We start from the raw sequence: 26,794 nt of genomic DNA on the forward strand, positions 1-26,794 counted from the left end.
ACCTTTATTTTATTTATTCATTTTTATGTGGTGCTGAGGATTGAACCCAGGGCCTCACACATGCTGGGCAAATGCTCTACCACTGAGCCACAACCCCAGCCCCCTCTCTGTGGATTTTTAATTAAGAATTTTGATTACAGTTTGGACCATTTCACATAATCTTTTCTGTGATCATAGGGAATACAGTGTGCTTAGTTTGAAGAGCACAAGATACAGAGTTTAAGGCCTGCAAGTAGAATCTCAGCACTAGTAACTTTCTTGAACAAGTCATTCAGCCTTTTGGAGTCTCTTTTCTTGTGTTATCAATGCTAGTGTGCTTATCTCAGAAGTGTAGCAAAGTTCCCAGTGCAGATCTGAGATGTAATTTAGAAATTTGGGGTTAATTAGAAATTGGGTGCATCCAAAGAAAATTAGGAAACCTCTCTCAACTTTAGACTAAGATAATATTTGCTAACTCTATTATTTTTATAACTTTTCTTTGACCCCACCTAAAAAATCACATTCCTACATAGATCTAGAACCTAGAATGGTATAATCGTATTTATGCTTTAATTTTCATCATCTTTTAAAAAAAATTTTTTTTGTAGTTGTAGATGGACAGAATGCCTTTCTTTTATTTATTTATTTTTATGTGGTGCTGAGGATCAAACCCAGTGTCTCACACATGCCAGGTAAGTGTTCTGCCACTAAGCTCCAGCTCCAGCCTTCTCATTGCCTTCTCATGTGGACACTTTGTTGATGAGCCTCAAATGCAGCTTACCTCTCTAGCAGTTACCCTACTAAGTGGTGTGGGTTTGTTTGTTTATCTGTTTTTCCCCCTTCCTTTGTCTGCTTTTAGGATACCTCCCAGTTCAAGCCATGCTCCCCATCCCCACCCCACAGGACATGATGATATAGGAAGATCATTGTGGCCCCATCACCACATAACCTCAAATAGCAGTAAAATATAATAAACATTGGTTCTAGAGTGAGACTTATGCATTTGAGTATCAGTTTGGCTACTTATGAGCATAGTTGTCTGATACAGATGAACAGAGATAAATGTGTACAATAAAACTCTAGAGGGTATAAAAGCACTGTTCTTTCTATGGATAGAGATAACTATAGGAAAGGGTATCAACATGTACTGAATGCTTCATATACATTACCTTCTCTACGAGGTAGGAGATATCATTCCCATTTCACAGATCATGAGCCTCACATGATTAGCAGGGAGTGGAGCCTGATTTGCCACATGCCTGTCTTCCTGCTTTGGGAACAGTACAGGTTGGATGATTCTTGGTCCTGACTCCTCTTGCCTACTGAGGAGTGAGGGAAGGAATAGTTGAGAAAACGGAAGGAGATACTCCATGTTGCAGCTGGCAAATAAAGAACAATCAGAGCAAAAATATTAGTCACAGATGTCAGAATAGGTTTCTGCATCTTGCCTGTGTGACAAAACTGAAGACCAGAGAGGCCATAGAATTGCCCATGGTTTCTTTCATTGAGGGTGGAGAGGGCTGTACCTCTCATTTGCAATCAACCTGAAATGTGGCTGGCTCAGCCTCAGTCCTTTTATCTCCACACTTCCCTTTCCCTCTATTCACCGATGTGATTCACTTATCATTTTTAAACCTATAGGGGTGAACCCAGAAAACTTTTTGGAGTTTAGACTCACAGAACTTTCTCAGTGTTTTTCCACTTGAACACAAATGAAGTCAAAGGTTTCACCTGCCCTGAAAGCCCCACCAGCAGGTTAAGTTAGGCATGAACTGTTGCCTTCTATGGCTGGTGCAGCCCTGTTGGTCACCCTGTTAGAGTTTGAAGAAACAATGGGCTTCCTTTTCAAAGAAAAGTGGGAACTGAGCTACTTTTGTTCTTCATAAGGGATGATTATTACAGTCAAACGAAAGTGAAGAAGGATGATGAGAAATCAGTTCGATGAAAGAAATTACAAGGAAAGGGTCCCATTATTATACCTAAAATTTGACTTTTAGTTGTTGGAGACTATTTAAATTATCCAAACCATTGTTACCTGTGTGCAATACAATTGTAAAACTTCAGACTGATTGATGGGTCCCCCATCTGATAATGTTGGGTGGAATGCTGATCTGATATTATGTATCTTAGAATTACAGTTGGAGGGGGGTTTGAGTTTTTCTAGTTTATACTTAATGTAGCCCTCTGAGTAGAGTTGGTAAGACGGAAATGATGTGTGCAATGAATTTTTAAGTCATTACAGATTTTAGAATGTTAGGAAGATTAAAAAAAAAAAAAAGGCCAGTGTGTCTGGTTCAGAAATTTTGGTCATGAACATGTTACATCAGGAACTGTGCTTAGACTTTTGTTCTTCTAGGCCTCATTGCCTCAAATACAATTTAGATGCAATTATTTTTTTACATAATTACATTTAAGCACCTGATGATCTAATGAAGACAATTTCTTAATGTGTCAATAGGAGTTCTTTGTATCTTATTTGAATCTTTTGTTGTTTTAAGCTAATCTGCTTTAGGGTTCTCAAATCCAGGCATTTTACAAAGCAGATTCTAGCAATGGCATTCATTTGGAATGCTGCCTTTTGTTTACTAGCTTTACCAGGCCCTCCCTGCTTCCTTTGGTCATCTGGTGTCTTCACTAATGTGATTTGTACTCCTTGGCTCTGCAGGTAGCCATGAGCCTTTATTAGTGGGGTTTACAATGAGACTCACCACCCTGGCTGCTAATGAAGGAACCCCAGGGATTTTTTTTTTTTTCCCATCTGTCTTCCAAAAGAGTGGAGGAAAATTGAGTTCTGGGTTTGTTAATTCTCCTTGTTTTCCATTACTTTAATTTAAACAATTGGTGTACTAACTGGGGTGCAAAAATACAAATATTTTTGTTTAAGAGTCAGAATGTCATCTGCCAGCCCTGTATGCTAATCACTGGAATTGTTTATTTTTGAACCTGGAAAGAATAAAGTGGAGTCTCTGTTTAAACTCAACCAATTGACATTTTACCTTCATCTGTTTTTGTCTTTCAGGAATTGTTGACCAATTTGGTTGTTTAAAAAAAAAAAAAAATGGCTTGGACTCTGGTTCCATCCTTGCTATTTAGCATTCCATAATTTTGACTAGATCACTGACATTCTTGGTTTCTCATCTAGAAAAAAAAAAAGGAGTGTTTTAATGAGATGCATATGAGAGCCACATGCTATTTCATATGCTTCCTGCTTTCTTTTCTTTCTACTACCAGAGCAATCTAATATGCCCCTTCACTGGATATTTGGGTAAATCTACCATTGAAAAGCAAACTTACATCTGACAAAATATTTTAACCAGCAGTCAAACCAGTAGCTAAATATGAAATGTGGTCTTCATGGTAGAAGTGATATATGTTGTAGATTATTACCCAATTTTAGAGACAAAAGAATTTTCCATTTCCAGTAGGGAAGCCAGGTTTGCATTGTGCATCATAAGGCAGTGGTTACAGGTATAGTTTAAAGGTCTTCCAGGAGTCATGAAATCTTGGATTTTAGAGCAAGAAGGGACCTCAGCAATTGTTGAGTTCAATCCTTTAAATTTACCAGTGAGGATTCAAGAGGCCCAAAGATGCTTAGTAGCTCATCCATGGTCACAGAATTTACCGAGCTGCCAGTAGAGCCCCAACTCCAAAGAAAAGTGGGCAGGTACCAGGGTAGAGCTGACCTCTTAATGTAAAACAGAAAGTGAAAGTTTGAAAGAGGGACTGTTAATTCCATGTCTGAAAACTTAAAAGCGCGACTTGACAGTTGGTTTGTTTTTCTGTTGCAGGTACCAAATTAAATTCAATCCAATCTCACAAGTGTTTCATGAGGGTACACTTTGTGTGGAACCTTGTACTGGGGCAATCTTGCAAAGATGATTAAGCCATACTTCCTCCTTTCAGGGGGTTTAGAGTCTTACCTGGGGAGGAAACAAATGAGAATTGCCGGAAGTGAAAATAACAAACAGGATTCCAAAGTCCAAAGGGAAGATGGACTTAGGAAGTCTTATAGGATGAATGTTTAATAGCAGGTCAAATTCATGGTGCTCTGGGAGCTCACAGGGAATGTCTTAAATCAGACTGGAAGAAAAGAAAGAAAGTGGTAAATTAAAATTTGGGCTCCTCCTCCTCTTCCTCCTCCTCCATAAAAAATGTTTAATCAGTTGAATACATCTGAATTCACAATATTCAAAAATCTATATTCTTACATAAATAACTAATCCAAAAGCCATCAGTTCCTTTTTAAAAATTTTATTTTAATTTTTTTATTTTTTCATACATGTATATAGGGTAATAGTGTTTGTCTCATTCTACTGTCCTTCCCATCCCCATCACCCCACCTCTCCCTCACTCCCCTCTGCATAATCCAGAATTTCTTCATTCTTCCCTACCACCCCCGACTATGGATCAGCATCTGCTTTTCAGAGAAAACATTTGACCTTGTGGTATTTTGGGGATTGGCTTATTTCACTTAGCATGATATTCTCCAGTTCCATCCATTTATCTGCAAATGCCATAATTTCATTCTTCTTTAAGGCTGAGTAATATTCCATTGTGTATATGTACCATATTTTCTTTACCCATTCATCTGTCGAAGGGTGTCTAGGTTAGTTCCATAGTTTAGCTAGTGTGAATTGAGCTGCTATAACATTGATGTGACTGCATCACTGTAGTATGCTGATTTAAAGTTCTTTGGACATGAACTGAGGAGTTTTCTTAGGAATCTCCATACTGCTTTCCATAGTGGTTACACCAATCTGCAGTCCCACTAGCAATATATGAGTGTACCTTTTTCCCCATATCCTCATCAACACTTGCTTGTATTCTTGCTTGTATTCTTGATAATTGCCATTCTAACTGGAGTGAGATGAAATCTTACAGTAGGTTTGATTTGCATTTCTCTAATTGCTAGAGACTATGAACATTTTTTCATGTTTGTTGATTGGTTATATTTCTTCTTCTGTGAAGTGTCTCTTCAGTACCTTAGTCTATTTATTGATTGGGTTATTTGTTTTTTTTTGTTTTTTTTTTTTTTTGGTATTAAGATTTTAGTTCTTTATCCTGGAGATTAATGCTCTATCTGAGGTACATGTGGTAAAGATTTTTTTCCCATTCTGTAGACTCTCTCTTCACATTTTTCATGTTTCCTTTGCTGAGAAGAAGCTTTTTAAGTTTGAATCCATCCCATTTATTGATTCTTAATTTTACTTCTTGCTCTTTGGGGGTCTTATTAAGGACATCTGGTCCTGACATGAAGAAGTCTGGACCTACTTTTTCTTATATTAGGCACAGGGTCTCTGGTCTAATCCCTAGGTCCCTGATCCATTTAAGTTGAGTTTTGTGCAGGGCAAGAGATAGAAGTTTAACTTCATCTTTTTACATGTGGATTTCCAATTTTCCCAGCTCCATTTGTTGAATAGGCTATCTTTTCTCCAGTGTATATTTTTGGACCTTTGTCTAGTATGAGATAACTGTATTTATATGGGTTTGTCTCTGTGTCTTCTATTTTGTACCACTGGTGTACCTGTCTATTTTGGTGCCAATACCATGCCATTTTTGTTACTATTGCTCTGTAGTATAGTTTAAGGTCTGGTATTATGATGCCTCCTGCTTCTCTCTTCCTGCTAAGGATTGCCTTGGCTATTCTGAGTCTCTTATTTTTCCAAATGAATTTCATGATTGCTTTTTCTAGTTCCATGAAGAATGTCATTGGGATTTTAATAGGAATTGCATTGAATCTGTATAAAAACTTTTGGTACTATGGCCATTTTGACAATATTAATTCTGCCTGTCCAAGAGCATGAGAGATCTTTCCATCTTCTAAGGTCTTCTTCAATTTCTTTCTTTAGTTTTCTGTAGTTTTCACTGTAGAAGTCTTTCACCTCTTTTGTTAGATTGATTCCCAAGTATTTTATTTTTGTTGAAACTACTGTGAATGCAGTAGTTTTCCTAATTTCTCTTGCAGTGGATTCATCGCTTATGTATAGAAATGCATTTGACTTATGGGTATTGATTTTATATCCTGCTACTTTGCTGAATTAATTTATGAGTTCTAGAAGTTTTCTGGTGGAATTTTTTGGATCTTCTAAATATAGAATCATGTTGTTGGCAAATCGTGATAGTTTGAGTTCTTCTTTTCCTATTCATATCCCTTTAATTTCTTTCATCTGTCTGATTGCTGTGGCTAGAGTTTCAAGGACATTGTTGAATATAAGTGGTGAAAGAGGGCATCCCTGTCTTGTTCCAGTTTTTAGAGGAAATGCTTTCAGTTTTTCTCCATATAGAATGATGTTGGCCTTGGACTTAGCATAGATAGTTTTTACAATGTTGAGGTATGTTCCTGTTGTCCCTAGTTTTTCCAGTGTTTTGAACATGAAGAGGTGCTGTATTATGTCAAATGCTTCTTCTGCATCTATTGAGATAATCATAAGATTCTTGTCATTAAATCTATTGATGTGATGTATTACATTTATTGATTTCCGTATGTTGAACCAACCTTGCATCCCTGGGATGAACCCCACTTGATCATGGTACACTATCTTTTTGATATGTTTTTGTATGTGATTTGCCAGAATTATATTGAGAATTTTTGTGTCTATGTTCGTGAGGGATATTGGTGTGAAGTTTTCTTTTCTTGATGTGTCTTTGTCTGGTTGTGGTATCAAGGTGATACTAGCCTCAAAGAATGAGTTTGGGAGGGTTCCCTCCTTTTCTATTTCATGGAATAATTTGAGGAGTATTGGTGTTAATCCTTCTTTGAAGGTCTTGTAGACCTCAGATGAGAATCCATCTGGTCCTGGCTTTTCTTGGTTGGTAGGCTTTTGATGGTGTCTTCTATTTCATTACTTAAAATAGATCTGTTTAAATTGTGTATGTCCTCCTGCATCAGTTTGGGTAGATTGTATGTCTCTAAAAATTTGTTGATGTCTTTGAGTTTTTCTATTTTAATGGCGTATACATGTTCAAAATAGTTTCTAATTATCTTCTGTATTTCAGTAGTGTCCATTGTGATATTTCCTTTTTCATCACAAATTTTAATAATTTGAATTTTCTCTCTCTTTCTCTTTGTTGGTGTGGCTAAGGGTTTATCAATTTTATTCATTTTTTCAAAGAACCAACTTTTTGTTTTGTCAATTTTTTCAATTGTTTCTTTTGTTCAATTTCATTGATTTCAGCTCTGATTTAAATTATTTCCTGTCTTTTGCTGCTTTTGGTGTTGATTTGTTCTTCTTTTTCTAGGCTTTGAGATGTAATGTTAGGTCATTTATTTGTTGACTTTTTATCGTTTTAATGTATGAGCTCAATGCAATGAACTTTCCTCTTAGCACCACCTTCATAGCGTCCCAGAGATTTTGATGTGCCGCATCGGTATTCTCATTTACCTCTAAGTATATTTTTATTTCCTCCTTGATTTCTTCTTTTATTCATTCATCATTCAATAGCATACTATTTAGTCTCCAAGTGTTGGAGTAGCTTCTATTTTTTATTTTATCATTGATTTCTAGTTTCATTCTGTTGTGATCTGATAGAATGCAGGGTAGTATTTCTATCTTTTTGTATTTGCTGAGAGTTGATTTGTGGCATATCATATGGTCTATTTTAGAGAAAGATCCATGTGCTGCTGAGAAGAAAGTGTATTCACTCAATGATGGATGAAATACTCTATGTCCATTAAGTCTAAATCATTGTATTATTTAATTCTATAGTTTCTTTGTTTAGTTTTTATTTGGAAGATCTAGCCATTTGTGATCAAGGTGTGTTAAAGTCACCCAGTATTATTGTGTTGTGGTCTATTTGATTCTTGAAATTGAGAAGGGTTTGTTTGATGTATGTATATGCTCCATTGTTTGAGGCATATATAGCTATGATTGTTATGTCTCTGTGGTGTATGATTCCCTTTAGCAGTGTGAAATGTCCTTCTTTGTGCCTTCTGACTAACTGGTTTGAAGTCCATTTTGTCTGATATGAGGATGGAAACCCCTGCTTGTTTACGCAGTCCATGCAAGTGATATGTTTTTTCCCAACCTTTCACCTTCAGTCTGTGAATATCTTTTCCTAGGAGGTGAGTTTATTGAAGACAGCATATTGTTGGGTCTTTTTTTTTTTTTTTTTTAATCCAATCTGCCAGTCTGTGTCTTTGGATGGCTGAGTTTAGGCCATTAACATTCAGGATTATTATTGAGATATGATCTGTATTCCACATCATTTTGGTTATTTTTTGGTTTTTAACTTGAATTAGTTTCTCCTTTGATATTTCCTTCAGTGTAGTCGCTCCCTTTGCTGGTTTTCTTTCTTTTTTTTTTTTTTTTCATTTCCCCCTCATGGAATATTTTGCTGAGAATGTTCTGTAGTGCAGGCTTTCTAGTTGTGAATTCTTTTAACTTTTGTTTATCATGGAAGGTTTTTATTCCATCTTCAAATCTGAAACTTAATTTTACTGGATATAAAATTCTTGGTTGGCTTCCATTTTCTTTCAGCTTGATATGTTATTCAAGGACCTCCTGGCATTGAGGACTGGGTTGAGAAATCAGCTGACCTCTGTGTTGGTTTCCCCCTATATGTAATTTGATTTTTTTCTCTCACAACCTTCAAAATTCTATCTTTATTTTGTATGTTAGTCATTCTCATTATAATGCACCTTGGTGTGGATCTGCTGTAATTTTGTACATTTGGGGTCCTATAAGTCTCTTGTAACTGATTTTCATTTCATTCTTTAGATTTGGGGAGTTTTCTGCTATTATGTCATTGAAAAGATTGTGCATTCCTTTGATTTGTATCTCCACGCCTGCATCTATTCTGATAAACCTTAAATTTGGTCTTTTCATGTTATCCCATATTTCTTGTAAGTTTTTGCTCATGGTTTCTTACTGTCTTCTCTGTGCAGTCAACTTTAATTTCAAGAGTATATATTTTGCCTTCATTGTCTGAGGTTCTGTCTTCCCAAGTGGTCTAGTCTGTTGGTAATACTTTCCATTGAATTTTTAACTTGGTCTATTTTTTTTTAATTAATTAATTTATTTTTGATGGTAGCACTAGGATTTATTAGGATGTGCCTCAATATAGGCGCTGGGGCTTGCCCATGGTGCTCTTGATGTGTAAAGCCCGGACATTGTGCCAATTCTTCTTGAACAATGACAGCAGGAGGTTGACAGCCAGCTGGATGTTATACACAGGTTCATCATCTGTCATCTTCACATGACCAACAGCAGCAGCCAGACACAGTACCTTCTTCATCTGAAACTTGATTGTGGATTTCACCTCATCAACTTTGGCCACCATGTTTTCATTGTGTGTCAGCAGGGAAGGGAATTTGCCAGCTTTATTTAGGACTCGGCCCAGGATTCATGGAATCTGCTTGATCAAAGACTCTGAGGCCAAAAAGGCATCATATTTCTTGGTCAGTGTCTTGACCAACTTCTTATTCTTGAGTTTCTTCAGCTCCTCCATGTCCATGTGGGGGACATCCACAGCCTTGGCCTCATCACAGTGCTGCTGGTCCCCCAGGATGCACACAGAGAACTTGGGGAGGGGGTGGACTTAAGGCTGACGGTGCCCGAGAAGCGCTTGTCCTTCTGGGGATCATAGTTCTTCAAGCTGATCTGCACGCAGTTTCACCGTCTCCAGAAACTTGTGGCGCCTGCGCTGGTTCCCGCGCAGGACTTCCTGCCCCGCCTAGTACAGGGTGTCTCCAGAGACTTTGCTGCTCATGGCTCCTTGCGCCACAGTAACAGAAAAAGAGTATTTCCTTCTTTTCAAGAATTTCTGCTTGATTCCTTTTTAAAATTTCTGCCTCTTTATTGAAGTGATCTTTCACTTCCATTATTTTCTCTCCAATACCATCCTTTATTTTGAAGATCAATTTAACTGTATTTTCTAAACTCCTCTGACATTCCTTCTACTGTGTTGTCTATGGATTCTATTGTTGGAACATCTTGGTTTGTTTGAAGAGCTTTGTTCCCTTGTGTTTTCATGTTGTTTGTGTGTCTTCTCATCTACTGGTACGGAGCTGAGGCAGTACAGATTCTACTCTATAGTCTTCTAGTGTCCCTGAAGATTCCAGTACCTCACCTTTAAGGGGGAGACCCATATTATATGCAAACAATATACCATCTTAAACCAAATGGTTCCTATTAAGGCATTTACCGTTTTGTCACAATAAACAGAAATGAAGTGTTCAATTATTTTCTACAATATAAACAGTAAGTTTGTTTAAAGGATTTAACAATCAAATGATGGACAATGAGGAAAGAGAAGTAGTGTAAGATGTGATGTTTATGAGGGAGAGGAGAGAACACAGAGGTAAAAATTTATAGTACGAATGAGGGAGGAATTAATAGAGGTTGGCTGTTAGTATGAGAGAAGTGAGAAAGAGAATCCAGGGAGACAGGTAAGAGAAAAAAATATATACAGATTTTTTTAAAAAAGTAAAAATATAAGAATACAAACAAAACTGTAATATACTATTCAGACATCCCATTCCTCAATAAATTAATGCTTGAAAAACATTTGGATTTAAATATTTAGAGGTGTGAGAGAGGGGGAAGAAAGAAAAAAAAGAAGGAAAGTCTAATGTAAAATTGAATGATTGCTTCCATTGGCTTTCAAAAATTTTCTCAGCTTCCCTTCTCCACCAATAGGTGGGGTTGTCTGGAGTTTGATGTTAGCTCCAGTCCAGTCGGTGCTGACTGGTTGGGTGAGCAGATAGCAAGATGCCCTCACACCCTCTTACAGCCTTCCCACCAGTTGCAGCTGGCCCTTTCATCCCTGTGCACTTCAGGACTCACTGAGCTGGAGAGAACCCTGTGCTCTACAGTTTTGCCAACCTGTGCTCCCCCCAGGGAACTGCCCCTAGTCTCCTGCTTTCCACAGGCTTGCCAGATTCAGACTGGCCCACGCAAACCCAGCTGCAATCTGATGGACCTGGGCTTCAGCTTCCCCAGACCCTGTCTTGCTGCAGTCCAAAGATCTCAATGCCCTTTCAAGTTGCAGAGACACCACCAGGGATGCGCTCAAACAAAGGAGAGACCCTGCAAAGAGGCAGCCAGATGGCGGCCACTAGCACACAGAGCAGAAAGTTCTTAGGTGCAACCAGACCTGCAGGTACTCCAATATATCTCCAGCCCTGGCCTGTGTCCCCGAACTGAGGTGACCACCCTCCAAAATGGCAGTGGTGACTACAGCAAACCTGCAGACCCTGCCTGGTGTCCCAAGATGGCAGCGGCTGTGTGTAACCAAACATGCAGGTACTGTGACAATGGACTTCCAGGTAACAGTGGGCAGAAGCCCATCCGCTAGCAGTTTTTGGGCAGTCTGCAGGCTAATAGCAATTGATCACCAGGTGGACATTGGGCCATGGGCAATGGGTAGGTGAAAGGCAGGTGATGCGCAGGCAAGAGGCAGGCAAACAGGCAAATGGCGGATGATAGGCAGTGGTCAGTGAGCGATCTGCACTCAAAAGTCAGGGCCTGTGCTGGCAGATGGCAGGCCATCACGGCAGAAGAATGGGGGCAAACAGCAGGGAATCAGTGGGCAGCAAAACAATATTTTCTCTGCTTGAAACCCAAGTTACAGAGCAACAAGGAATGCAGCCTCCCTCTAGTCCACCATCTTGGATCCTCCTAGTGTTCCTATTCTTGGTAATTGCTATTGGAAAAAAATCCCTCATCCTTGCAAATGGATGTCACTATAAATTCTTTATCCATAATTCTAAGTACTACTTAATTATATCTTTGTGTTTGGCAAAGATCTGCTTTTTCTCTAATCACTTACTTCAAATCTATTCCACTCTCTTCAAACCTGTACCCAGTTGTCCTTGTCTCAACAGGTTGCCCCTCTCACTTTTAGGAGCCCCTGAAGAATCAGTAATTGCCTTGACGGTAGCTGGCCTCCAGGTACTAATGATGCTGAGTGCTTCATCTCCACCAGGGCTTTCCCTTGAACTTCAGACTCATCTATCAAATAACTGCTGAGTATCCCATTTGGATACTTCATATCCATTTCAAAACCAGTATGTCTAAAAACCAAATGACTCACCTTTCATCTAAAACCTCACCTTCTTCCTCAACGCATGCTTAATCAGAGAAGGTACCATCATATACCCCAATTTGCATTTTTTAAAAACTACCCTGGCTGTAACATGCCAAATGCAGAAAGTGTATACAATTAGGAGACTGCAATAATCCAAGTAAGTGCATTCTCTGTCATAGTTTTTTTTATTTGTTCCTTTTAGTTATACATGACAGTAGAATCTGTTTTGACATAATAATAAAAGCATGGAATATATCATGTTCCAGTTCAGACCCCAGTATCTCTCCTTCCCCTTCCTCACTTCCTGCTCCCTTTCCTCTATTGATCTTTCAGCCATTTACCCACAGTTTTTTTTTTTAGTTGATTTCTTGTGGATGTACTCGATGATGAGATTCACTGTGGTGTATTCATGTATGTACATAGGAAAATTGTTAGATTCATTCCACTGTCTTTCCTTTTCCCATTTCCCCTTCCTTCCTTCAGTCACCATTGTCTACTCCTCTGAACTTCTATTCTTCCTCCTTCATTATTGTGGGCTAGTTTCCACATACCAGTAAAAACATGTGACCTTTGGTTTGGGGGTATTGGCTTATTTCACTAAGCATGGTAGTCTCCAGGTCCATCCATTTGCTGGCAAATGTCATAAAGTCATTCTTCTTTATGGTTGAGTAATATTTCATTTTGTATATATGCCACTTTTCTTTATCTATTCATCTGTTGAAGGGCACCTAGGTTGGCTCAATAGCTTAGTTATTGTGAATTGTGCTGCTATAAACATTGATGTGGCTGCATCACTGTAGTATGCTGATTTAAATCTTTTGGGTATATACCAGGTGGGATAACTGGGTCAAATGGTGGTTCCATTCCTAGTTTTTTGAGGAATCTCCATACTGCTTTCCAGAGAGTTTGCACCAATTTACAGTCCCACCAACAATGTATGAGAGTGCCCTTTTCCCCACATCCTCACCAACATTTTTTGTTACTTGTTTTCTTGATAATTGGTATTCTGACTGGAGTAAGATGAAATCCCAATGTGGTTTTAATTTGAATTTCTCTAATTGCTAGAGATGTTTAACATTTTTTTCATATATCTGTTGACTGTATTTCTTCTTTCGAGAATTGTCTCTTTAGTTCCTTTGCCCATTTATTGATTGGGTTATTTGGTGGGGGGAGGTGTTGGTTTTTGAGTTCTTGTGTATTGTGAATATTAATGTCCTATCTGAGGTGCAGGTGGCAAATATTTTCTCCCTTTCTATAGGCTCTCTCTTCATGTTCTTGATTATTTTCTTTGCTATGAAGAAGCTTTTTAATTGACTCCATTTTATTTATTGATTTTTAAAAATTTTTTACTTCTTATGCTTTAGGAGTCTTGATAAGGAAGTCAGTTTCTGTGCTGATATGTTGGAATGTAGAGCCTACATTTTCTTTTAGCAGGTATCGAATTTCTGGTCTAATTCCTAGGTCTTTGATCCACTTGGAGTTGAGTTTTGTGTAGGGTGAGATAGGGTTTAAATTTCATTCTACTATATATAGATTTCCAGTTTCCCCAGCACCATATGTTTTTATGTTTTCTCCAGTATGTTTCTGGCACCTTTGTCAAACATGAACTAACTATTCATATGGGTTTGTCTCTGTGTCTTCTATTCCATTCCATTGGTTTTCATGCCTATTTTGGTGCCAATACCATGCTGTTTTTGTTACTATACCTCTGAAGTATAATTTAAGGTCTGGTATTGTGATGCCTCCTGCTTCACTTTATTAACATGTTGGATATCATTGCATGAAAATTATCATAGTCAAGTGATTTAAAACATGTTTTTGAAGTAAGGTAGGTCTTTTTTAATTCCTAGCACCACCACTTAATGAGTTAGCTATGTAATTTTGAGCAAATTATTAAACTAAGACTGAGTTATTTCATCTAAAAAATAGAGGCAATAAAATGTACTTATTGGACATCCTGAGTATTAAATAAGATATAAGAGATGAAGCATTGGTCACTGGTGTCCTTAACTAAGATTTGTTAGTGCAGAGATCATTTTCAACTTGTTCACCTTTGTGTCTTCAGGACCTGACACAAAGAAGATACTTAGTAAATATTTACTATTTGTTGGATGAGTAATTGAGGTAGTGGCATGCCTGAATTAAGCCACTAATGATGGAGATGGACAAAATAAAATTCAAGGTAGAAACCCAGGTTTTTTCTTCACTTCCATGTCATCAGTCACTAATTCCTACTGATTTAACCCCTAAATACATCTCAAGTCCATCTCACCCTCTGTGAATCCCTTCTGTACCTGTACCTATACAGGCTATCATGACCTCTCACCAGGACTCTATATAAACACTGTCCCTGCATCCCATTGCCTCTTCATGAGTGCCTTCCAGACTAGTACTAAGTCTCTTCAAAGCTGAAACGTCATTCTTTTGCTTAATGCCCTTGTGTGGCTACCTTGGATCTATGGAATCAAGTCTCAACTCCTAAAACCTGTGCGTACATTTTCATCTTCCTTTCCTTTCACCCCATTTCTCACACCTAGGAGTTTAGAAATGCCAGATTAGTTATAGTCTCATCTTCAGAACATACTGTGCTATTTCATGTCTTCATGTTTTTAAGAGTTCCTTGCTTACTCTTAATCTTCTAACTCCCTTCTTTCTGTACCAATTGCATTTGTCTACAAATGACAGGAAACACTAAACAAGAAGTGAGAAGTTTCTGTAATTGTCGAAGGCCCATGAAGTATCTTGGCTATCATCAGGGTTTGTGTCTTGTGGTCCTGTTATCAATATGTGGTGTCCATCCTTGATCCTCCCTCAATTCTCTGCCCATTCTAGGATCTTATTCCTTTCATCGTCTCCTCTCTTCTGTACCATCAACTCTCTCTCTCTCTTCTTTGAGGGAAGAACCTCATTCTTCATGCAAGCATCACTCCTTCAAATTATTCCTTCCTGCCATTTAACTTTCCTGTAATTACCAACCTATTTCCGCACTAGTTCACCACTCTTCTTTTAAAAGAGGAATCATATGCCATGCACATTTTCAATCCTGATTGACGGCTCTTAACTGTGGAAACTCTCTTCCACCTTCCGTCAATCTGAACCTTCTTTCCTTGGACTTTCACAACTGTGTCTGCCCCTGGTTCCCTTTCTACTTCTTTTACTAGTCTTTCCCCATCTGCTTTTCTGAGTTTTCCTTTCCCTCTTCTTTACTCTAAAATAACTGTTTCTCATGGTTCACTGCATGATTCTCTCTTATTCCACATGCTTTCCCTACCTAGGCAGTTGCTATGTCATTTTACCAGTACCAATATCAGTTGTTGGTGTGGCTGCCCTCTGTCACCAGGGACTGTTTATTCAGTCCCCATACCTGAATGCAAGTTTCTAACTGCCTACCAAAAAAGCCACCTCCTCTCTGCTCCTTCCACCCCTAATTATGTCAAGCCCCATCACCTTCCTAGATACGTGCAGAAACTTTTGATCTGGTCTCTAATCCACGTAGCACACTGCCACTAAAGTTACCTTCTTTAAAAAAAAAAAAATCTGATTATGTTAATTTTGCTTTTGAAAACTTCCATTGACTTTCTCCTGTTTCCAGAATTAAATTCAAAGTCTTAATTTGGCAAAGAAGGTCCCTGAGGGACCATCCTTTTTTATTGTCTTCTCTTGCCACTCCATCCTCTGACCCACATGCATTGTTCAGTATTTCTAAAATACAATATGCCTTTGGCAGTCTGTTCTGCTGACCTGTGTCCTCATTCTGTTTGATGAATTCTACTGTATCTTTTGAAGGCACCCAAAATGTCACTGATTCTCCAATGTTGTCTGCATTTCTCCAGAGTTGCTCCATCCTCTGAACCTTTATAGTACTTTGTTCTTGATGCTGTTGGACACTTATTCATTCACAGATCTGCCTTCACTTTTAGACTGGGAGCCTTTTGAGATTAGGGATGACCTTTATGATTATTCCTAGTATAGTTCACAGTTTCTGTGTGAATAAATGAATAAAATTATGAAATCAGGGAATGTATATGAATTTATTCTAATAATAATGGGTTGCTTTAAACATACATTTTGGACATGTGTTGACATGTTGAAATTGAGGGGACAGCGGAACACAAAGTCGGTAGACTTTTCTAATTTGGGAGCAGCGACTCAGAAAATATTTTATAATGAATGATGTAGATGTAGAGGTCACCAGCAAAGACAATAGGAAACGCCTGATTGAATCATGTCTTTCAGGAGTGGACTAGACACAGTAGTAGACCTTTATAGGAAGGTGGGGAAAGGTTGATGGTGGAAGTTGCAGGCTCCTGCCTTCTACTTCAAACCCATCTTGTTGGTTCTTCTCTTCTGCTTCATGGAGGTAGGAGGAGTGGAGATTCGGTTTCTGTTCCTTTTAATAGCAAGAGAGAATGGGCCAGGTGGAAATAAGTGTTTTGTTCTCCTCACAAGGTAATCAATAAACTGACAAGGCTTAAGAATTTCTTTCTTAAATTGAAAAAAAAAATCTTTGGGGATTCTATTTATCCAGCTAGTTGTTTTTTATTTAAGTTCTTCTCTCTTTCCCCCTCTATTCTACTTCTTTGCTTTCTTAGGACCTGTAGGAAATATAAGACTGTTTTATGTAGATTTTCTATGTAGATTACTCAGGTAAAGTGAGTTCTGTGTTTCTTTACAACTGCTTAACATATTACAAATTGTAAATCTAGTTGCATAAAATAACTGGGAGTTGGGGTGTAGCTCAATGGTAGAGTGCTTGCCTGGTGTGTGCAAGACCTGGGGTTCAATCCCCAATACCACTAAATAAACAAATATTAAAACTGCATGTAAAATTGACAATGAAAAGCATAAACACATTCAAAAGTCAAAACTTCTGACAAAACTGGGGAAAATGTTACAACTTAAAGCCAGAAAATAAAATTCCTTAATATATAAAGAGCTCCTGTAAATCAATAATAAAATCAACAATCAGAAAAATGAAGACCAAACATTTCAGATAAGAAAATCTAGGGGATTTTAAATATTTGAAAAAATATTTTATTTCATTTATGAGAAAAATTCATATTAAAACTACATTGAGATATCATTTTTCATTCGTCAGACTGGCAAAGATCCAAAGGTAAATAATATTCTACATTGATGAAGATTGGGGCATATATAAATTTGTGTAAATTAATTCAACCCTCATGAAAGGTAGTTTGGCAATATTTAACAAAATTAAAACTGCCTATTTTCTTTGTCCCAGCAATTTCACTTCTAAAGAATTTATCCAACAAGCACAAAATCAAAGTATATTAATGCAGGATCAATTATTATATTAATAATAATATAAGAAATAAAATAATATAAGGTAAATAAAATAAAATAAGAAGTAACAAAGATTAGAAACTAAGTGTCCATCATTAAGGTATGACTTTAAAATAATTATGGTATATACATGTCAGTAGATTCTCTGAAGCCATGAAACAGATTAAGAAAGATCTTTATGCACTTTATAGAAAGATCTCCAAAACCCTTTTTTTTTTCTTGAGTGCTGGGAATTGAACCCAAGGCCTTGTGCATGCTAGTCTAATGCTCTACTACTGAGTTATACTCCAAAATATTTTTAAATTTAAAGCAAGGTGCAAAAGAGTGTATTTGTTTTGTCCTTACTTATACATACATTTATAAAAATATAATGGATGTATTTTAAACAAACTAATAAAAGTGGTTTTCTATGAGGGGAGATTGTGGGACAAAGGTTTGAAGGGACACTTTCAGTATTTTTCCTACTTCTAGATTTTTTAGTTTTTTAAAAATAATTATGTTTTTCGGGCTGGGGATATAGCTCAGTTGGTAGAGTGCTTGCCTTGCAAGTACAAGGCCCTGGGTTCAATCCCAGTACTGCCAAAAAAAAAAAAAAATGTTGTTCTTACCTCATCCATTGTATTTTTGAAATATATCTATATTTTTAGTTAACACATAATAATTGTATCTATTTGTTGGGTTCCATGTGACATTTCCATATATGTATGCAATATCTAATAACCAGATCAGAGTAATTGGCATATCTATCACCAAAGACATTTGTCATTTCTTTGTGTGGACTTGGAAATGTCCAGAATCCTCTCAACTTCTAGAGTTTCTAATCAGGTAAATATATCATTTATCCAAAAAATTAAAAGAAAGAGTTTTATAAATATTTAAAATATAAATATTTAGTTTAAACAGCTACAGAGACACAACTTCCATAGTGATTCAATATAGGTAGGAATTACATTGCAAATAGTTGAATGTTATCTTTGTTTCTTAAGTGCCAGCTGTATGTCCCAGAACAATGCTACATGATGTGGGGTCACAAGGAGAAACCTAAGTAGGAGCAAAGTAAGAAAATGGTTAAGAATGACTGAAAGTTGAGTGAGGGAGCGAGATAGACCATTTAAACAGGGCACAGAAATGGTTGTGGGCTTATTTTTGGAAAAGAGCAATAAAATCAAGTTGATAGTAAAAGATACTATGTACTGGGTATGTGTGATGAATGATAAGTTTAAATCGTTACAGAAAGATAATGAATAAAAGTTTTCAAACACTACATTGTGTAATTTGTGTTTTATTGTAGGGACTATGAGTTTTGGACTACTTCCTATGTCATCATGGAAAGTTCCTGCAAAGTCTACATAAACAGGCTATTATGCATAAATGTAGCAGATTCACTAGCTTGTGAGAGTAAAAATGACATATGAAGACATAGTAAAAGCAAGTTGTAGTATTTATTTATAGTCTTTACTATATGAACATTCATAAATTGTATTTGTCACTCGACATCTACCCAATAAACTTACTGATGTGAAAAGGTATTGTCAAAGGAGAAAAGCAAGTTTTGCAATATCAGGTGTGCAAAGTCAGTAAGGATAGTAATAATAAAGATATAAGCTTAGCCAAGCTTGCAATGTGCTTAAATTTTTAAACAACTTCATTATAGAAAATTGGAAAACAAAGGTAATCATAAAGGAAACAAATATCCCATAATCATTTCACTCACTATAATGTGATTATATCTTTATTCCTTTATCTTATCAGGTTATTTTCATATTTTTCCTTCTAGAAATGGGACCACATTGCTTTTACAACATTTTTCCATTTCATACATTATGAATATATTTATATTTAAGAAATATACCTCTTAGTGTATTCCACTTATGGCTGAATTTCTGAGTGTTAGTGAACCAGTGTTTACACGGTACATGAGTAGCAATTATCACTGCCCTTATTGTGCTTAACCATTGTTGTATTGTTGGACTATTAGGTTGTTCTCAAGGTTGGGGGTATTAATGTTTTACTTTATTGTATTCATAACAGACATTAACTCTCTTAGAAACATTTTTCTTAGCTGATCATTTATTAACTTTTTTTAGAGGTTTAACATACAAAAAAGTTTTATGTTTTTACTTGTCAGTTTTTTCTGTCTTCTCCTTTGTGATTATAGTTTAAAAAAGCCAAACTCTCACTGATAACATAATAAATATTGATAATGGATGTTATAAATATCAGTACAAAATCATTCTTTTTGTGTATGTATGTGTGGTTCTGGGGATTGGACCCAGGGCAAGTGCCCTATCACTGAGATGCATCACTAGGCCTTTAAAAACTTATTTTACTTTCTAATAGTCTTGCTAAGTTGCCCAGGCTGGCTTTGAACTTGTGATTCTCCTGCCTCAGCCTCCTGAGTAACTGGGATTACAGACATGAACCACCAGGCTAGGCAATAAATAACAATTCTATTTCCTCTTTGTTTTTATATGTTGATATAGATAGGCACATAAATGTATTTATGTATAGACATTTAAATTTAATCTATTATTCTCGCTGGAATTTATTTTTAGTGTCTAATGTTGTTCTCAATGGTTACTTTTTAAATTATCGATCATTATTACAGAACCATTGAAGAATAATTTATCCTTTTTATCATATTATAATGCCTTAATCATAATAGTCTTTTTGGACTGTAATCAGTGAGCTTCCCATCTTTTTTGTTAGCCCTGTACAATAAATTACTAAGTTATTCAATGAATATTTTTGAGTGCTAATATGTATCACAATAGATGTAACAATAGGGTATTTCAATAGCTGTATCACAATAGATGTATCACAATAGAGTATCACAATAGATGTATCACAATAGAGTATCACAATAGATGTATCACAATAGAGTATCATAATAGATGCTGTGATTTCAGTAATAGGCAAAACCAGAAAAGCATAGTTCCTACTTTCATGGAGCTTTGAATCTAATAGGGAAGACAAACATAAATTAATCACACAGATTATTAGATAGGATAGAATTAATTGTTAAGAAGGAGGTGAAAAAGTTTCTCTGAGAGCAAACTTTCAGTAAAGGATTGATGGAATCCACAGCCTTGCTTGAGTTGAAATCTAAAGGATGAAAAAAATTTAGTAGGCAAAAGTAAAAGATGAAGTGGGTGCTCTTGCAGGCAGGGGGACTTTCATTGTTGATCAGTGTTGCTGAAGCAAGGGGTTAGGAAAGAAAAAGCACAGGATAAGGCTGGAGAATGAGTGGGAATACTAAGGATATTAATTTTTATCCTGAGAACAAGGTAAAATCTCAAAAGGTTTTCAGCAAAAGATTGGCAAGATTTTATTTGCAGTATAATAAGAAGAAGTGTTTGGAAGGTTCCCAGAGGAGTTAAGGAGAGCATTTAGGCACGTTGGTATCAGTTCCTGGGATGAGGCCTTAGTTGGTGTCCATGAGGGCCTTTCTGCAGAGCTGCTTGAAGGTCCTTACAGCATGTCCTTCCCTCAGTGCAAGTCTTCTACGAGAGCAAGGCAGAAGCTGCTATATCTGCTGTGACCTTGGAAATCACTCATTGTCTCTTGTTCAGTGTTTACTGATCAGGCTTGGCAGCATCACTAGCATCTTGTGATTTCTCAATATGTTTTAGGTTAGCCATTTTGATAGGTTTTTTAGTGATATCTCTTATGCTTTTAATTTGCATTTCACTGATAAGTCAGCCCTGATTCAATGTGGGAGGATCTTACACAGTGAGAATCACTAGGGACCATCTTGGAAGATGGTCACCACAGATTAAACCCAATCTCTAGCACTTAATTGCTGGCCCTGCTAAGGAATTGAGAAGCAGCATATGGATGGAGGGAAGCCAGAAATAGTGATATGATATCCAACAGAAGAGAAGGAAGTTTCAAAAATCAGGAGGGCATGTTAGATGAGAACTGAAAACAATGTTTATTAGTGTAGTGACATGGATTTTAATGACCAAAAGCTCTTTCTTCATAATATAATTTAATCTATGATTCTGATTCACCTCCCCTTATAACTTTTTTATAAAGATTTTTTTCCTGTCTTTGATAATCTTCCTTATGAAATTAGAGATGTTTTAGTAGAGTTCCACAAAAATTCTACTGATCTTTTAATTAGAATTGTGGTGTTTATTATTATGTCTGAGAAATACGTATTTTACAATGATTAGGCTTCTCCTTAATTAACCTAGTATATTTATGTATGCAAATTTTCATTTAAATCACCTAATAAAGTTTGGTAATATAAAAAATGTTATCATATATCTGTCATTATGATTCCTAGGTATCAGGGTTAGGGATGTAGCTCATTGGTAGAGTGCTTGCCTAGCATGTAAGAGGCTCTGGGTTTGATCCTCAGCACTGGAAAAAAAAAAAAAAAAAAAAAAGATCATTCTTAAGTATTATTTTTCTGGTTGATACTGTGAATATAACTTTCCTTTCTTCACTACCACCATGGTGATATATACATATACATATGTATACATATAAATACACATAATGATATATAATGTGATGTTTTGAAATATGTATACATTGTAGAATGACTGAATCAAGCAACTTAGCATATCTGTTACCTCGTTTTTTAATTGCTTTGTGGTAGAACTCTTAAAATCTGCCCTAAGAGCCTGGTACACACCTGTAATCCCAGTGACTAGGGAGGTTGAGGAAGGAGGATTGAAAGTTTAAGGCCAGCCTCAGCAACTTAGTAAGATGCTGTCTCAAAATAAAAAATGAGAAGGACTGGGTATATAGTTCAATGGTAAAGCACCCCTGGATTCAATCCCAGCACCAAAAGCAAAACAAAACAAAACTGTTCTTAGCAATATGCAAGTATACAGTATATCGTATACTCACTATGTTATCCAATAAATCTCTTGAACTTATTCCTCCTAACTGAAATCTTGCATTTTTTGACCAGCATCTCCCAGTTCCTACTCTCACAATCCAGTCCCTGCTAACCACCATTCTACTCTTTGTTTCTATGAGTATGATTTCTTTTTTTAGATTTCACATGCATGTAAGATGATGTAGCATTTGTCTTTCTGGACCTGGCTGTTTCACTTAATGTCCTCCAGTTTCATTCATGTTATCCCAAAGACAGAGTTTCCTTCTTTTTAAAAGCACATTGTGTTTATATAACATATTTTTTAATCCATTTATCCACTGATGAACATTTATGTGATTGCACATCTTGCTATTGGGAATAGTGCTGAAACAAACATAGGAGTACAGATATCTCTTCAAGATACTAAAATCATTTTCTTTGGATATATAGTAGTCTCTTCTTATCCACAGGGTGTATACTCCAAGACTCCCAATGAATACCTGAAACTGCAAATAGTTCTGGACCCTATATAATTTCTCCTCAACCTATAATGTAGTTACAGCTCAATAAACCCATTATAAGTTGAAAATACTGTAAATTGAAATGCCTTTAGTGCACCAAACATCATAGCTCATTCACACGGTATACTGTGGAGTGTTGGTTATTTGCCCCTTGATGGCATGGCTTACTGGAAACTGTAGCTGATTGGCTCTGCTCAGCATCTCAAAAGAGTATTGTATTACATCTTGGGAAAAGATCAAAATTCCAAATACAGTTTCTACCATGTGTATTGCTTTCATACCATTATAAAGTTTAAAAATTGTAAGTCAGACCATCACAAGTTGAGGATCATCTGTTTTTCTTATACATACAAACCAGTGACAAAGTTCAGTTTGTACATTATGCACAGTAAGTACTTAACGATTCCTAAAAATAAAATAGAACGATAATAGCAATATGCTGTAATAAAAGCTATTTTAAATCTTATGAATTACTTGGGGAAATTTCCATTTAATAGGAAAATTTAATATTTTCAAACTCAGGTTGACAGTGGGTAATTGAAACTGCAAAAAGTGGAACTATGGCTGAGGAAGATACTGATAACCACTAATAGGACTGCTGGATCATATGGTAGTTCTAATTTGAATTTTTTGAGGAACCTGCATACTGTTTCCTATAACGATTGTGTTAGTTTACTGTCCTACCAGCAGTATGCAAGGGTTCCCTTTTCTCGCATCCTCTCCAACGCTTGATATCTTTCATCTTTTTGATAATAAGTGTGAGATGGTATCTCACTGTGGTTTTAATTTGCATTTCCCTGGTGATTAGTGATGAGGAGCATTTCATATACCTGTTGGCCATTTGTATGTCTTCTTTTAAGAAATGTCTATTCAATTTCTTTGCCCATTTTTTAGTTAGGTAGTTTTCTTGCTATTCTTTTTTTTTTTTTTTTTTTTTGAGATCTTCATATATTTTGGGTTAATTCCTTATTAAATGTATGGTTTTCAAATATTTTCCCCATTCTTTAGTTTTTATTTTCACTGTTGGTTTATTTGCTGTGCAAATGCGTTTTAATTTGATATAATTCCATTTGTCCATCTCTGCTTTTGTTGCCTATGCTTTTGGAGTCATGTCCATAAAAACCATCGCCCAGGCCATTGTCTGGGAATTTTTTCATCTCTGTTTCCTTTGTTTCTTCAGATCATACATTTAAGTTTTTAACCCATTTTGAGTTGATTTTTGTATGTGGTGTGAAATAAAAGTCTAATTTTATTTTGGTTTTTTGCATGTGGATATCCAATTTTCCCAGCACTATGTATTGAAGAACTGTCCTTTCTCCATTGTGCATTCTTGAAATCTTTCTTAAGAATCAATTGATGGTAAATGCATAGATTTATTTCTTCTTTTAAATATTTTTTATTTGTCAATGGGCCTTTATTTTATTTATTTACATGCAGTGTTGAGAATCGAACCCAGTGCCTCACACATGCTAGGCTAGTGCTCTATCACTGAGCCACAACCTCAGCCCCAAGATCTTTCATTTTATTGGTTCATTTTATCCTAAATATTTCATTTTATTTTGTTGCTAACATTTGTGGGGTGATTTATTCTTTTCTTTTTGATAATTTATGTTAGTATATAGAAATGCTACTGATTTTTGTAGTGTCAATTGTATTCTTTATATTAACTTTGTTGAATTTATTATAAAATTGTTTTGATGGAGGCCTAGGGTTTTCTATATATAAGGTCATGTTATCCGCAGAGACCACCATATTGCTTTTAATCTAGGAATGTATTATTTTTAATCCCCTCCTCATTTTACGGATAAAGAAACAGACCCAGAAAATATAGGCAACTTGGTCGAGTAGCAGAGTTGGAAACTGTACATCTTGAGTGTGCAAAGTTTATTGTGCTACATTAATAGGAAATCAAATTGCATACCCAGTCAAATCTTGTTAAATATTCCCTTAGGTATCACTTTCTTTGGTATCAGATTTCAAAGTAGTAATACACATTTTATAGCACATCCGTTTTTCATAATTTTGAAGTATCGTGTCATGACTTGAGGACTTGCTTCATCTCCATTCAATTCTTCCAAGACATGATTCCAACCAGACAGGAACTATTTCTTCTTTGAGGGGGTCTAAATAGCAACTAACAGTCTATTGCAGTGAATAAATATTTAATGAAGATTGAATATTTCCTCTGTAATGGATCAATTACTTTTGTTGATTCTCTGAGGAAGGCTTTTTTTTTTTAATGTCCTGTGATAGGGTAAGAAATTTATTTTCCTGAATGTTATCAGTGCCAGAGTGCGCATCAGTGATACAAAAATTCATGTCCCTTAGGTTTTCCTTTGCTTATTTTTCCTAGTTTAATTTATATAATTTGAATCTTTATGTCATCTCAAATATAAACCCTTGATCTGATAGCATGCAATAGTCATTTGCTAAAAGGATTGGATTTTCTAGGGTTTGTGATATTTGAATCTCTGAAAATGAAAAATATTTGCTTACGAGGTATAAGAATGTTTGTGATGGATTTTTTAATGAAAGAAATGTATTTTTAACTGATAAATGACTTCAAATAATTCTTTATTGTCAATTGACAAAAATTTGCATTTTTTATATTTTTAATTATAAGTCATATACTTATTTTTCTTTTTCTTAAGATTTTGTTAATTGCTCTTAGGAGTAAATGAAATACACTTATCTTTGGAGTCTCTAAATTTGTGAAGTTAGTGAAATAACTTGAAAATTTTCAAGTTGTACAATTGTGATCACTTTAGGAATCATTTGGTCAGGTTATTAATATGGCATTCAGATGGAACTTACCAGAATAAATTAGAGAAATGAACTCCTCTCATTTAAATAAAACAGAAAACATGAACAGGTAGGAAAAAGAATGCATGTTCTTTTTATACTCTTCTCTAGGAAGCAAGTGAACATTATTGTGAAATAGATCAGTCACACCTAGTAACAAGATATCCTCTATTTTTAAGAAATAACTTCACTATATTTAACATTTGATAAATTTTGGGACCTAATCTAAATAACTATTAACATTGATCACTATTTGACTAGAGGAAAACTGTTTGTGAGGTGACAGTTATAGTACATATTTGATAACAAGGGTAGAATAAATCAGTTAAATCATAATGGTCTGATATCTGACTTTAGGTCTTTTTGACCCAGGAGTCGTGACCTGTGAAAACTCTACTTTTTTGGATTTGTTAAAACATTTTACAGTGCAAGGATTTAAATTTAGATGAATGCCACACTGCAGGAAGTTGACTGATATGGTTCAAACAAAGGATATCAAGGTATAAACTGGGAAAATTTTAAGAAGTTCTGATAACAATTAACATATGTGAGAAAACAGAGCTATAGTTAGGAAGTTCCTTTTCTGCCCCAACTTATAACAAAAAGCACCTACAGTTTAACATGGTGTTTGCAATGTTCTGATTACTCAGCAGCATTCCATGTTGTGAAATCATTGCCAAGAAAATGTGCCCAAATCTTGAGTTTCAGACCGTTCTTGATTCTAATTGTAAGGTATTTCAGATCCCAGGCTGCGCAACTGAAGGTAGAGGCTTGGGGGAGGGTTTGAGTCAGGGAGGGGAAGCTTCCTAGACGTTACAGCTCTGTCCAGAAGCCAAATGGGAGATAAATCACTGCTGGCCACCTCTCTTATTATTGAAATGGTTCAGCCCTAGGGTTTAACTGAAGGACTAACAGGGTTTTGAAGTGCAAATAGGATGGTGAAGGGTAAACCCTTTTAGGGTTTCATTTTGATGGATTTTTTTCCTGTGTGGATTTCTGGCACTGACTGTGATCTGGAAAGGGCCCTTAAAAAAGAAAAGTTTTGTTTTGTTTTTGATCAGTCAGGCAATAAGAACTTTCCACAGGGGTATACTTTTCCTGCATGCATATTGATCCTATTGTGTTTAAAAGTAGATAATTTAATTGGCTGTTTGTTTGTGTTTTTTGTTTTTGTTTTTTGTTTTGAACCTTCTGCAATGGAGCTGTCATTTCAAGGTCATGTCTCTCTCTTGGTATTAATGCCAAAGTTCGAGAATGTTGAACAATGTGATACTTTTGAATCAAGTTTTTGACAGACTACTTTAGGTTAGTATGTGTTATAAGAAAT

At 36.1% G+C, this 26,794-nt stretch overlaps 1 protein-coding gene and 1 pseudogene across 7 annotated transcripts in view; one reads left to right on the plus strand and one right to left on the minus strand.

Moving 5' to 3' along the window:
* Nucleotides 1-26,794, plus strand: part of Greb1l (GREB1 like retinoic acid receptor coactivator) — a 260,469-nt gene that overhangs the window by 101,218 nt on the left and 132,457 nt on the right. The window lies entirely within an intron of this gene.
* Nucleotides 9,034-9,687, minus strand: LOC124965696 (60S ribosomal protein L10a-like; annotated as a pseudogene).

Source organism: Sciurus carolinensis, chromosome 15, assembly GCF_902686445.1.
Source record: "Sciurus carolinensis chromosome 15, mSciCar1.2, whole genome shotgun sequence".
In the NCBI taxonomy this organism is placed as follows: domain Eukaryota; kingdom Metazoa; phylum Chordata; class Mammalia; order Rodentia; family Sciuridae; genus Sciurus; species Sciurus carolinensis.